This window comes from Pipistrellus hanaki, assembly GCF_964339955.1.
Source record: "Pipistrellus hanaki genome assembly, chromosome: 13".
Lineage (NCBI taxonomy): Eukaryota > Metazoa > Chordata > Mammalia > Chiroptera > Vespertilionidae > Pipistrellus > Pipistrellus hanaki.
The window spans coordinates 26,563,132-26,578,635 of NC_140515.1; the positions used below are offsets into that span (position 1 = coordinate 26,563,132).

A 15,504-nucleotide genomic window follows, 5' to 3' on the forward strand; every position below is an offset into this window, starting at 1 on the left:
TGAGCCATTGTTATCATAAACTTTGGTTTTATCTTCATTCTTTTTAACCTTATAAGACATCGTTGCCCTAGCCAGTACGACTCAGTGGTTAGAGTATCAGCCCATGCACCAAAGAGTCACAGGCTCAATTCTGGTCCAGGACATGGATCTAAGTTGCAGATTCGATTCCTGGCCCCGGTCACGGCACATGAAGAGGCAACCAATCGAAATATATTGTATATCATGAAGAGGCAACCAATCGATATATATCATGAAGAGGCAACCAATCGATATATCTCTCTCACATTAATGTTTCTCTCTCTCTCTCTCTCTCTCTCTCCTCTCTCTCTCTCTCTCTCTCTCTCTCTCTCTCTCTCTCTCTCTCTCTCTCTCTCTCTCTCTCTCCCCCCCCCCTTCCTTCCCTCTACTCTCTCTAAAAACCAATAGAAAAGATATCCTTGGTGAAGACTAACAAACAAAAAAAGACACTGCTGTCTTATAGAGTTGATTATTTTTATCCATCCACGTATTTAGCACTTTCTTTGCTCTTTATTCCTTCTTGCATCTCAGACCTTCCTTCTGCCTAAAGTATATTTTTTGGAATTTCCTTGGGTGATAGCCTGCTGATGATTATTTCCTTCAGATTTTGTCTGCTAATGTCTTTCTTTCCTCCTTACATATTTATTTAGTTAGTTAGTTATTCATTCATTCATTTATTCATTTATTCACTTATTTATATTATTTTTTTATCCTCACCCAAGGATATGTTTATCTGTTTTAGAGAGAGAAAGGGTGAAAAAAGAGAGTGAGAGAGAGAGAGAAAGGGATCAAGAGAGAGAAAAAGAGAGAAACATTGATATGAGAGAAAAATATTGATAGGTTGCTTCCCATAGGTACTCCAAATGGGGATCAAATCCATAACCTAGGTATGTACCCAGATCAGGAATTAAACCCACAACCTTTCAGTGTACATGAGAAAATGCTCCAACCAACTGAGCCACACCAGCCAGGGCTATTTCCTCCTCCTTTAAAAATTACTTTGCATACATATACAATCCTAGGTTCACAGTAATTTTCTCTCAGCACTTTAAAAATATTTCAGTGGTTTCTATTACTGCTGTTGAAAGGATTAACTGTGATTGCCATTCTTTAAAGATAATCTGTCTTTCCCTTTGGTTGCTTTAAGATCTTTTCTTTGTCCTGGTGTTCTACAGTTATATTTATGTTGTATGTAAGTACGGATTTCTTTTTATCTTACTTAGCATTCATTGGCCTTCCTAAATGTGTAAACAGGTGTCTTTCGCAAATACTAAAATATTCTCAGCTATACCTGTTTAAATATTGTCTCTGCAACATTCTTTCTCTTCTCTCTTCTAGAACACCAATTATACATGTCGTTGAATATTTCATTCTGTTTTCTAGATTTCTTATTCTCTCATTCATATTTTCCATCTCTTCATCTCTATGTGCTACATACTGGATTTTGTCCCCCAGAACTATCTCCTAGCTTACTAATTCCCTCCTCAGCTGTGTCTAACTAACTGTTGAGTCCATAATTTTTCATTTCTAGAAATTCTTTTTTTAAAACTCTGTAATTTTTATAGTCTATTTATTCCTAATTTTATTTAATTATATTAAAATACTTATTTTATATTCAATCATTGATAATTCTACTACCTATAGTTCTCATGGGTCTGTTATTTTTGCAGGCTCAATACTCACGTTGCCTAGCTTCCTTATTTATTTCATAATTTTGGGCATGAACTGAAATTCTTAAAGCTCTAACATGACGGATTCCTTGAGGCCTGTGAGAAGACTAGTTCCTCTAAGGATATATGTATTTGGTTCTAAGCATCTCAGGAACACTACCAATCTAGCATCACTTTAGTTGGGTGAATTCATGCTATGGATCATCGTAATGGTTGAATTGTGATTATAAATTCTCAGGGAAGGTTTTTTAAAAATTTGTTCAAGACAAGCAATTGTTTTTATCCCTCAGGTGACAGGTGTATTTCTAAATCACCCTTGCACTGAGGATTCTATCGAGATCCTAACTTTGTGTGGATCTTGTGGTTTGAACCACAAATTTGAACCACAAGATCCACAATAAAGTTAGGATCTCGATGGGATCCTCAGTGCAAGGGTGATTTAGAAATACACAAGTTCTCTTATACCCCTATCTTGGGTAGGGTATGGGTTTCATCTCCTGTCCCTATGAGTAAGGCCATGAAAAACCAAAGCTCAAAAATCACCTGATTCAGCAAGTATGCATGAGGCAAGAAGCAGTTGCTTATCTTTCTAACTTAGTTTTTGGCCTCTGAGGATTCCTTGGTCACTTGCTGGGTCATGAGCACAATTCTTTAAAAGATTTTCAGATGTTATCGAGCACATGAAGTTCTTTCCAGCAGGAGTATCAGTCAGTATCAGTCAAGGCAGCTATTCCACCCTCCTGCACGAAATGAAAGTTCACATGAAAGCATGTGATGTGGCTCTTTTGGTCAGGCCTGTCACACCAGCGGGATGGGCAAGTGTCATGGTTTTCCCACTGCCAGGAAGCTCTGGAACCATCAATGAGACCAGAGTGGCATGATAAACAGTACAAGAAAGTCCATTTGGGGAGAGCCCTGAAGGCCAACCCTTTTGGAGGCACTTCCCATGCAAAGAGAATTGTACTAAAAAAAAAAAAAAAAAAAGTAGGGGTTAAAGCCAAACAGCCAAATACTGCCTTAGGAAGTATGTCAGAGTCCAAAGGATCAAAAATGACCAAAAAAAAATCAATTTTAAAAATCATAGCCTTTGTACCCAGTGATGGTTGTTTGAATTTTACTGAGGAAAATGAAGAAGTTCTGGTTGCTGGATTTGGTTGCAAAGATCATGCGGTTGGTGACATTCCTGGTGTCCACTTTAAGATTGTCAAAATAGCCAATGTCTCTCTTTTGGCCTTATACAAAGGCAAGAAGAAAAGACCAAGATCTTAAGTTTTGATGATGAAAACACAGTAGTAATAAATTTTCATATGCTTAAAAAAAAAAAAGGTATGTGGTGTGTAAATGATGAATGACCTGATATGGTTTGGTTATACAGAACAGGAGTGAGTGAGGGCAACAAGATTGCAACTGGGGATATACCCAAAAGCTCAGCAGGGACTAGCAAGTGAAGGAAAGATCTTGAATGCCATTGTGCGTTTTGAACTTTATCTAGCAGGTAATGAAGGTACTTTCAAATTTGAACCACAAGATCCACAATTTTTTTTCGGTTTTTTAGGATTCTATTACAGTTTCCCTTAAAACTGTGTTTCTTAAAGTGTAGCCAAGTTTTACCTGCATCAGCATCATCTGATTCACTTACAGAACCTTACAGATTCCAAGTCCAAACCCTACTGAAAGTCTCCCCAAAGAGGAAGGATAAGGAAGGGGGAACACCCAAGATCTGGGAATCCGAAGTTTAACAAGCTTGCAGGTAAACCGGATGCACATTAAACTCAGAACCTGTGGGTGAGAGTGCTTTTCAACCTGCTACTGAGACCACTGGTGGACTGGAAATCATTTTTCAATGAGATAGAATAGAGTAAAATCTCACATTGTGTCTCCTGCTATCAAGATGAATATTACTGCATTAAACCTTTGTTTAGGTACCTTTGAGGATGCCCTATTTATATCACTTTTTAAAATATATTTCTTTATTGGTTTCAAAGAGGAAGAGAGAAGGAGAGAGAGATAGAAACATCAATGATGAGAAAGAATCATTGATCCACTGCCTCCTGCACATCCTCCACTGGGGACTGAGCCACAACCCAGGCATGTGCCCTTAGCCAGAATCAAACCTGGGACCCTTCAGTCTGCAGGCTGACCCTCTATCCATTGTGCCAAGCCAGCTAGGGCTATTTATATCACTTTTAATCAGATTTTATCTGTAATTAAAATGTGAGGGAAAGGAATTCAGTATAATTAACACTGACTAACCCTGCCCATAACATGCTGGGACACATCTATGTTTGTTCATAAATCAATTAATTTTGGCACCTCTTGACTCCAAATGATGTGATGAAAAAGCATCTCTATGAACCTGGTGTGGATAGAAGCATGCAGTTAATTGTCACCTATTCAAGAACTGTCTTCTTATTTCCCTCAAGAGACTACAAAGCTTATGTTCCAACTCTCATTACATCTCATCAACCCTAAACTTAAGGAGATAAAGTATCACAGAATCCTGGCACAACTAACTCCAAGGTACTGAGTGGGTCCCTTTACTGTGTAGGATTTTGTTGTACTGACTGCTGGTCACTCCCACAGTGGTCCTACTGTGTTTCCCCGAAAATAAGACATCCTCCGAAAATAAGACCTAGCACAACTGTGGGAGAAAAAATTAATATAAGACACTGTCTTATTTTCGGGGAAACAGGGTAGGTTGTAGCCTGGAACACCTTTTACCATTTGGATACTTTTTTCCTTGCACTGGTAATCGCTTCAATTGAGTCTGTAACTGTGGCCTATTCTCCCAAAATGAAAACGATAAGTAAAAACAAATACAAATCCATCCAGTCAAGCATCACACACACACACACACACACACACACACACACACACACACACGTCTTGAATAATGTTTCACAAATTTCAATCATTCACATAATGCATTTACTATATTTTCAATTTCCACATACCTCTGGTCCTATTATTTACCATTTTTCTTTGAATCAAATCAAATTTTTTATACTTAAAAAGTTCTCATAACAAATACGTTATATCCTTTCTATAAATGGAAAACTATCACTTGCCAAAAGAGAAGGTAACTGTAGAAATAAATGTTAGGGAAGGAGAACCAAGTTATCACACTCAAGTTAAATTCTGTTCCCTGCCAACACTCTGAAGCCAAATGAAGCCTGTTCTCTTTGCTTGAAAAAAAAAAAAAAGAAAGAAAGAAAGAAAGAAAGAAAGAAAGAAAGAAAGAAAGAAAGAAAGAAAGAAAGAAAGAAAGAAAGAAAAAGAATTAACCCCTGGGTGGTGTAGTTCAGTTGGTTGAGTGTCCTATAACTCAAAGGTGGCCAGTTTTATTCCTGGTCATCCTATATAATAAAAGCCTAATATTCAAATTGTCCCCTTGGTGGTCGTTGAACCAGGAGTTCAACCAAGAGACTGGGAGTTCAACCACTCATTATGATGTGCACTGACTAGCAGGGGGCAGTGCAGAACATGGCAGATGTCGGTGATGCACTACAACCTCTCGCCGACTACCTGGGAGTGGGCGTGATGGGGATGGAGGTGTGGTGAGAATGCAGGGTGTCTACCAAGGTTGCTCTCACTCCCCCTGCTAACCTCCCCCTGGATGCCAGGGCTCATGAGGCAAGGAGTCCACCACACTAGTGAGGCCTCTTCCAGTGAGCCGGGCCACAGACACCAGGACTGCAGGGGCCAGTCATGCTCCCCATGGGTTCATGCAGGAGCTGGTCCATCATGCCAGCCGGGAAAGGGTGCGCTGCCCACCTGGCTTCTGTGCAGCACCACTGGGCAGCCCAGAGACCCATGCTGCACCCCGGCCCTCAGCATCTGGCTCACCACATCTCTGCATGGGGACTGAGGTACCATGACTCAGGCAGATGGGGGCACACAGGGGTCCAGGTGCTGCTCAGGGCCCAGAGGTCAGCTGGGACCTGCCCTTCCACACCAGATGCTCGTATTTTGATCACTGGCCAGGCCTACCGACTGCACCCGTGCACAAATTTCGTGCACTGGGCCTCTAGTAAAACATATATTTTAAAAAGAGAGAGAGAAAGATTTGAATGTTTCTTGTTAAAGACCTACTAGAATCCAGTTAAGTCTTTGTGTGTGTGTGTGTGTGTGTGTGTGTGTGTGTGTGATGTTATCAAAAGGCATAAAGATTGGAAAAGGAAATAACATTTTCATTTTGTCTTAAGGCTGCACAGGTATCTCTTAAAATCATCTCCTGCTTCATCAGTATCTGAAACTTTGGGGAATAACAATATAGATTCCCCCAAATCTATAATCTCATGCTATAGTGTGCATTAGAATCCCCTAGAAGTCCTGTTAGAACATATGGATAGACCTCTTTCCCAGAGTTTATGATTCAGCATGTGAGGCTCCAGAATTTATTTTTCTAGTGAGTTTCCAGGTGGAGCTGAGTTGTTGGTGCATACCAGACTTCGGAGGCCACTGCTCAGATAAACGTCATAAATCTTTCACAACTCTGATTAGGTGAGTTGGTCCTCTGCCTTCCAGGAAGCCTTCTCTGCCCTCTCTAAATACATTAAACTTTTTCTAGTCACTTCTTGCCCATCTCTCTAATTTCCAGTTTTTTCACCCAACCCATGCTTTAAAATCTTTTCATCTTTCAAACCAAACACATATATCAAGTAATCATTCATTTTTCTCATGTTTTATTAATCAAAGACAAGGGTAACTGCCAATCAGAGCTTCCAGGCAGTATGGGGTAACTGGTGTTTCTATACTGAGTTGATATAATTCTAGCCCAGAGCAAAGAAACCTGATGTTTTAGTTTAATTAACATACAATCTTTGGTAAATATGAGTTCTTTTGGTCTTTTTGAAATACTGAAAATAGCTTACAGGCACACTTTCTGTCTCCTCCCATTACTGCTATTTAAGACCATTGCGGGGCTGGGAAGCTCAGGTTGAGACCACCAGTATCTCTCACTCTTTTGGTAATTAATCACTGATGGTCTTCTGTCATTTCTTCCATTGTTGTTCTTTAAAAGCCCAAGGAGCTACCTCTGATACTTCTCTGTTAACTGTATGGTAACATGCTCAGAGCTTTAGAACCACCTTCCACCCAAAAAAAATAAAATAAACAACAACACCTATTTATTTTGTCTGTATGTTTGACTATACCACAATTGTCTCCAGGGGGAAGCAACATACAAAGAATATTTGCAGTAAAATACACCAGCATTGTAAATAAGAGAGTTAAAATCAAAAGTTAACCTTTGAAAGAGGAAAATGAGTCAACAAAATAATTTATTTCCAGGGTTCATAAAAAGACTTGAAAATAAATACTAAGTTCACCTGGATATGATTTTACTGGATTGCTCTGCCTGGTGCCTCCTGGAAGGCTGGTAAGGGGGAAATGTTTAAAATGTCTCAGAGTGAATCAAAGCAAACTGAGAATTTGGGATGATGTTAAAATCTTAATAAATCAAAAATATTTTTGCCTTCCTCAAGAGTATGTGACTTCCTTTTTCTAAAACTCTACTTAAAAGTCTTGTCCTCCTGGAAGCTATCCCTGGTATTAATTACCACCACTCTCCCCTCCATCCCCACCTGATTCTGATCACATTTTATTCTGAATTCCTTTAGCAATATGGACTCACTGCATGTTGCATTGGAACTGTTAATAAAGCTTTTTCAAGTGTGAATGTGTGAATGTAAGTGTGTGTGTGTGTGTGTGTGTGTGTGTGTGAGAGTGTGTGTGTGTGTGTGTGTGTGTGTGTGTGTGTATGTGTGTACACATTTGGGAAGGTACCCTTCTTCCCTCCAAGAAATAGCTCCCCACCCACCTGTGACAAAGACCTAAAAATTAACTATTATAATTTCATTTGATAACCATGCTTTTGCAGTCATCTTCTATGAAAATGCCAATAGCAGTAAGTTGTTAATATGTTGGTGTCCTTCCTGCCCTTTGCTGGTGAGTGGGATGCTCAAATGTTATTGCTAATACTGCCTTGAATAGTTCCACCATGGAAGTGCCAAGAAAACCTTTTTTGACTATGGATGACTCATAAAGATGCAAAAAGCAAGATTTTAGGTTGTTGCTTTACTCATTTCAAAACTTATTAGATTTAGCTAATTATACAGCTTATCAAAAGATCTCATGGGTGCCATGTGATGGTCAACCCCATCATTCATGCCTGATTGAATAACATGGTTAAAACCCAAGGAGCTCTTCCTCTAATGAAGCTCCTGCTCTGGTCCGTTGCTATGGCAACTTAGGGCTGTAGTCCAAAATGACAGCAAATATATTAAATATTGAAGCAAATCCATTTTCTCCATGCTTTAGTGACCTCATGGCCAAAACTGTGTTTGCTAGCACACAAGTTTAGAAAGAGTATTGTGCCTGCTACTTTTTTTAACATAGAAACCAATCATATTTATATTCTCCATAACGATGCAAAAAGCAAGTAGTTATGCATCCATGTAGCAGGCATTGAAAAAAATATCTCAGGAGAGTTAGTTATATGTGGTGGACTGACCACACACATTTATTCCCTATTTTTCCTGAAACCATACCAAAATGACAGTAAAAGAATAAAAAAATGAATATGTTCACAAAAACAAAGAAAACAGGAAATGATACAATAGTAGTCAAGAGATTTCCACTCTTTATTAGCTCTTTTTTCATGTAGTAAAATATCCATAACATAAAAGTTACCATTTTAAACATTATTAAGGGCATAGTTCAGTGACATTAAGTATATAGACATTGTTGGGCAACCATCACTACCATCCATCTCCAGAACTTATTCATCTTCTCTGACTAAATCTGTACTCATTAAACACTAACTCTCCATCCTCCCTCCCCTCAGCCCATAGTAACCACTATTCCCCTTTCTGTCTCAATGTTCTTGACTACTCTAGGACCTCATATAAATGGAATCAGATAATATTTGTCTTACTGTATCTGGCTTATTTCTCTTAACATAATGTATTCAGGCTTCATCCATATTGTGCCATGTCAAAATTTCATTCCTTTTTTTTCCCCTTCTAAATCAGATTGAATTTAATTTTCAACTTTATTGGGGCATAATCGACAGAATTTCATTCCTTTTTGATGCTGAATAATATTCCATTATACAGATATATCACATCTTGTTTATTCTTTCCTTTGCCAGTGGACATTTTTGGTTGTTTCCACCTTTTGGCTATTGTGAAAAATGAAGCCATGAACACTGGTGTACAAATACTTATTTGAATCTCTATTTTCAAAACTTTTGTGTGTATACCAAGAAGTGAAATCACTGAGTCAAACAATAATTCTATCTTTAACTTTTTTTTAATCCTTGTCCCAAAACTGAGAATATTTTCCATTGATTTTTAGAGAGAGTGGAAGGAAGGGAGGGAGGGAGGAGGAGAACGAGGAGGAGGAGGAGAGAGAGGAAGCATGTGCGCGCGCACGAGAGAGAGAGAGAGAGAGAGAGAGAGAGAGAGAGAGAGAGAGAGAGAGAGAAAGTGGGGGGGGGGGGACATCGATTGTTTGCCTCCTGCTCATGCCCCATGGAGACTGGGGATTGAACCTGCAACTGAAGTATGTGCCCTTGACTGAGAATTGAACCTGTGACCCTTCAGTCTATGACCCAACACTCTAACCACTGAGCACCCAACTAGAGCTATGATTAACTTTTTGAGAAACCATCAACTACTTTCCACAACAGCTGTACCATTTTTACATCCCAACCAACAATTCACAAAAGGGTCCCAATTTCTCCATGTCCACCCCAACACTTATGGTGGGGTTTTCTATAATAGCCATCCTGTAAGTGTGAAATGATATCTCATTGTGGTTTTGATTTGCATTTCGCTAATAATTAATGATGTAGAGCAGCTTTTCATGTGCTTATTGGCATTTGTTCTATTCATTTTGAAAAGATGGAAAGCAGATGGAGGAATGATAATCATCTTAGCAGAGCGAGGGGAGTTACAGATGAGAAGCAAACTGATTTGCCCCACAAAAGCTCTGAAATAGTCAGACTGTCATGGAAAAATGAACCAGAGTAAGGATCAGGGATGAAAACATCCTTTGTCCCAACAGCCAAGCAGTTATTCCTCACCCAAACAGGAGAAGGGAGGCTCAATCCCTGGGGAATCTGAACTGGTGAGGCCCTAGCTTCCAGCCCAACTGGAACAATAGCCAACAGGAGTGAGAGAAGGTCTAGAAATGGGGAAACTCCACAATGGGACCTCCAGCCCTCTTCCTTGAGTCTATTCCCAAATGCAGGCAATGTGTCTTACTCTGAGGCAGAACATGAGAGGATTCTTCTCATAAGAAACTGAACTTTGCCCTGGCTGTTGTGACTCAGTGGTTAGAACATTGGCCCATGCACTGAAGGGACATGGGTTTGATTTTTGGTCAAGAGCAGGTACCTGGGTTGCACATTTAATCCTCAGCCTCAGTTGGGGGGTACTTGCAGGAAGCAACCAATCTATGTGTCTCTCTCAGATCAATGTTTCTCTTCTCTCTCCCCTCCTCTCCCCTCCCCTCCCCTCCCCTCCCCTCTTCTCTTCTCTTCTCTTCTCTTCCCTTCCCTTCCCTTCCCTTCCCTTCCCTTCCCTTCTCTTCCCTTCCCTTCCCTTCCCTTCCCTTCCCTTCCCTTCCCTTCCCTTCCTCTCTCTCTCTCTCTCTCTCTCTCTCTCTCTCTCTCTCTCTCTCTCTCTCCCCTTCCCTTTCTTTCCACTCTCTCTACATATCAATGGGAAAAATATCCTGGACTGAGGATTAACAATAAATAAATAAATAAATAAATAAATAAATAAATAAATAAATAAAAAAGGAACTGAACTTTCCAGGGGAAGCAAACTAGTGACATTTGGGCTTTTCCTAACAAAACAGCAAAATCCCCATTAGAAACCCAGCAGTGAAAGCCTCCACTTGATAAGCTCTGGCTATGTACACAGGATTTCCAATTAGGTTTTGTGCATTACTCTAAAATATAAAGTGACAATTAAGTATCACCAGACGTTGGAGGAAAGCCTCCATCATCATGAAAGACAGAGACTAAAAAAAGAAAACATCAATGTTTTAATATTGACAAAAAAAAAAAAAAAGACAGAGACTAAGACAAACAAAAAGAAACAGAAAGAAATAGATGACAGTAAGAACAGAAGAAAGCTTCAAATAAAAATTGCAATTAATACCCCCAGAGAATTAGACAAGATAGCACATCCATCAATTTAAAAACAAACAAGCCCGGCCAATGTGTCTCAGTGGTTGAGCATCAACCTATGAACCAGGAGGTTGTGGTTTGATTCCCAGTTAGGGCACATGCCTGGGTTGTGGGCTTGATCCCCAGTGAGGTGCATGGAGGAGGCAGCCAGTCAATGATTCTCTTTCATCATTGATGTTTCTTTCTCTCCTTCTTTCTCCTCTCTGAAGTCAATAAAAATATATTTTTTAACAAAGGTAGGCTCCAGTTCAGATAGCTGTATAGCCTAGCAGATTTGGCTCAGTGCATAGAGCATTGGCCTGCAGACTGAAGAGTCCCAGATTCAATTTCGGTCAAGGATAGAGCATCAGCCTGCAAATTGAAGAGTCCCAGATTTGATTTCAGTCAAGGGCACATGCCCTGGTTATGGGCTCAGTCCCTGTTAGGGAGCGTGCAGGAGGCAGCCAATCAATGATTCTCCCTCATCATTGATGTTTCTATCTCTCTCCCTCTCCCTATTTCTCTGATATCAAAAAAATAAATATTTTTTTTTTTTAAAAGATGCCTGTGTAGGTAAATGCGGTACTAGCCTCCTCCCACAACCACATCAGAATTACAACTAAACTACAGAACCATCCTTCAGAACCACCTGGAATCTAGCTAAACAACAGTCCTACAACTAGAGAATCAAAGAAGAAGCACATGGAGACTAGTAGGAGGTGCTGAGATGCGGGGCAGAATCATGGGCCCTGCTGGCCCCACACCCAAGTGTGGTAGTTTAAAATCGGGAGGGTTATCTTGACTGTGGAGGTTTTCTTGAAGAGCAAGGGGTCCCAGCACCACGCCAGGCCCCCAGCCCAGGGTTCCAGTGCTGGGAAGAGAAGTCCCCACAACTTCTGGCTATAAAAACCATAGGCATTGTGGCTGGGTGGCATGGAGGTTGTAGGAGTCTAAGGCACGCCTTTTAAAGGGCCTGCTCACTGACACACTCTGACTCACTCCCTCTGAGTTCCAGCACTGAGGCAGCAGCTTGAAAGGAAACAGGAACATTCAGGGAGAAACTAACTTGTCTGGAATCAGGGAGAGAGCTGGAGGGGCAGCTTTCTCCCACACAGAAGTACTGGCAGGGGCCATCGTTCCTTTACCGAGCCTTCTCATCACAGAGCCAACAGGCAGGCGCCATATCTGAGTCTCCATCTACCTGGCTTATACTTTTTGCCATACTGTGGTGATTCCCTGAGAATTGTCCCTCTCTACTTGCAGGCTGATCTAAAACATTTCCAATGGCTTTTCCATACAACTGGCCTTTCTTGCTTCATGCTTCAGACTTTCTTAAAATCTCTCAAACAAGCAGCAGCTGGCCTCAGAGTGCCCCATAACTCTCAATAAGTAGTCCCAGGCCTTGCACTAGTGGCAGCCTGCCTTGGTTCACAGCTTGGCCTCTACTGGGCACCTCCAAGCCCAAAACAAGTAGCAGCCATCTGCAGATTGCTTTGTAGCTCGTGCTGGTGGCCCTGGGCAGGGCACAGGCAGTGGCTGACTTTGCACCTCCTAAGAGTCCCCAGAGCCAGCTCACCTGGTGGTAGATTTAATCATGCCAGATTACAACCCTACTACATCCATGAGCAACACACTCAAGGGGTGGACTCAGTGAGCGCCAAAGCCCCACTGAAGGAAGTCCTGCTCTTCATAGGGGCAGCACCTACACAGAAACTTTTCCACAGCAGTTGCAGATGATCCTCGAAGCCAATTGGCCTAGGGTCAATCCCTCCCAGTGATGCCAACAGCAAACAAGGCTCAACTATTGTACAATAGGATAGTGCACATAGCCCACACAGGGCACACCTGGAATGCCCAGCTCAGGTGATTGGTGAGGCTGAGCCACTGGACTCTACAAGACATCTACTACACAAGGCCTCTCTATCAAGTCCATGAGACATAGTAAATCTACCTGATGCATAGGAACAAACACAGGGAAGCAGCCAAAATGCAGAGACAAATAAACATGTTGCAAATGAAAGAACAGAATCTCCAAAAAAAGAACTAAATGAAATGGAAGCAAGCAAACTACTAGATGCAGAGTTCAAAACAATGATTATAAGGATGCTCAAGGAACTTAATGATAACTTCAAGAGAACATCAACCACATTTAAAAAAAAAAAAAAAAAAAAAAACTAGTCAGAAATGAAGGACACAGTAACTGAAATAAACAATAATTTACAGGGAATCAATAGTAGAGTAGAGGACACCTATAATCAAATCAGCTATTTGGAATATGAGGAAGCAAAAAACACCCAATCGGAACAACAGAAAGAAAAAAGAATCTGCCCTGGCTGGTTTGGCTCAGTGGATAGAGGGTTGGCCTGTGAAATCAAGGGTCCCAAGTTTGATTCCAGTCAAGGGCATGTACCTTGGTTGCGAGCACATCCCCGGTACAGAGTGTGCAGGAGACAGCTGATTGATGTTTCTCTCTCATCGATGTTTCTGGTTCTCTATCCCTCTCCCTTCCTCTCTGTAAAAATATCAATAAAATATATTTTAAAAGAAAAAAGAATCCATAAAAAGAAGATAGTGTGAGGAGCCTCTGGGACAACTTCAAGGATACCAACATTCACGTCATGGGAGTGCTGAAAGAAGGAGAGAGAGCAAGAAATTAAAAACCTATTTGGAAAAATGACAGAAAACTTCCCTTACATGGTGAAAGAAATAGATTTATAAGTCCAGGAATTCCGAGTCCCAAATAAGATGAACCTAAAGAGGCTCACACCAAAATACATCATAATCAGCTCTAACTGGTTTGGCTCAGTGAATAGAGCATCAGCCTGCGTATTCAAGGGTCCCAGGTTCAATTCCAGTTAAGGGCATGTGCCTTGGTTGCAGGCACATCCCCAGTCAGGAATGTGCAGGAGGGAGGCGATTAATGTTTCTCTCTCATCGATGTTTCTAACTCTCTCCTTCTCTCCCTTCCTCTCTGGGAAAAAAAAAAAAATCAATTATATCAATATATATATAAAGATACATCATAATAAAAAAGCCAAAGGTTAAAGACAAAGAGAGAATCTTAGGAGCAGCAAGAGAAAAGCAGTTAGGAGTGCCCATTTGACTGTCAGCTAATTTCTCAACAGAAACTTTGCAGGCCAGAAGAGAGTGGCAAGAAATATTCAAAGTGATAAAAAGCAAGGACCTACAACCAAGATTACTCTACGCAGGAAAGTTATCATTTAGAAATGAGGTTATTTAGAAAGGAGCTTACCAAACAAGAAAAAGCTAAAGGAGTTAATCGCCACCAAATCAGTATCACATGAAATGTTAAAGGGACTTCTTTAATAAGAAGAAGTAAAAAAGAGATTTTAAAAATATGAACAATAAAATACCAATAAATACATATCTAGCAATAACTGAATGTAAATATCAAATAAATGAACAAGCAGCACAGATACAGATTCATAGATACAGAGAACATTTTGACAGTTGCCAGATGGGAGGGAGATTGGGGAAATGGGTGAAAACGGTGAAGGGATTTAGAAATACAAATTAGTACTTATATTGTAATCATGGGGTGGAAAGTACAGCGGAAGAAATATAGTCAATAATATCCTAATAACTATGTATGGTGTCAGATGGGTACGAGATTTTTCAGGATGATCACTTAATAAGTTTTATAATGTCTAATCACTGCGGTGTTCACCTCAAATTAATGTAATATTGATTGTCAACTATAATTGAATGTTATTTAAATCCTTATAACAAAAACAAAGAAATAAACAGGATATTATGAAAAATAAAAAGAACCATTGGAAAATAAAAATGATAGTCAATATTAAAAAGTTAATAATTTGGAAGTAAAAAGGCAAAATGATGAAAAATAATAGGGATCAAATAAAGATTAAAAAAAATTAAGGGAATAGACTGAATTCAATGTCCAAATAGGAATATATAGAAGGACCGAAACCAGTTTGGCTCAGTGGATAGAACATCAGCCTGCGAACTGAAAGGTCCCGGGTTCGATTCCAGTCAAGGGCATGTACCTTGGTTTTGGGCACATCCTCAGTAGGGGTTGTGCAGGAGGCAGCTGGTCGATGTCTCTCTCTCATCGATGTTTCTAACTCTCTATCCCTCTACCTTCCTCTCTGTAATAAAATCAATAAAAATATACTTTTTTTAAAAAAAAAAGAATATATAGAAGGAAAAAATTATTAAGAAATAATTTAAGAGAATTTTCCTGGTACTGAAGGACATGAGTCTCCAGTTGAAAGCACAATAAATGAAAAAAGGCAATGTCAAGTTTCAGATTATGAATGATACAGAGAAGAACCAGGAGTGTTTAAATAGATAAGTTACATACAAAGTAAAAGGATTTGAAATACTTGGTAGTGCTGGACTGCTCAAAAATGACCCTGAAAGCTGAGAAGACAATGGAACGATGCCTTCAAGGGAAATAATTTGCAATCTGAATTCTACACAATCAAACTGCAAATCCAGAATAAGGGTAGAAACAGGGGTTCCAACATAAAAAGAAAAAGCAAAGAGAACTCCCAGAATAACAAGTAAAGGTCTAAGGAAAAACCTATCTATACTAGAGCAGGAGGGCTTCAAGGAGGAAAGCTCACAGAGTATACAATTTATTATGAAAAA

General features: G+C 40.0%; 1 long non-coding RNA gene and 1 pseudogene across 2 annotated transcripts in view; both read left to right on the plus strand.

The window, feature by feature from the left end:
* Nucleotides 1–15,504, plus strand: part of LOC311631662 — a 263,842-nt gene that overhangs the window by 185,919 nt on the left and 62,419 nt on the right. The gene's annotated exons all lie outside the window — the stretch shown is intronic.
* On the plus strand, nt 2,500–2,957 carry LOC311631601 (small ribosomal subunit protein uS12-like; annotated as a pseudogene). Its single transcript has one exon. The product of its transcript is annotated as a small ribosomal subunit protein uS12-like (transcript).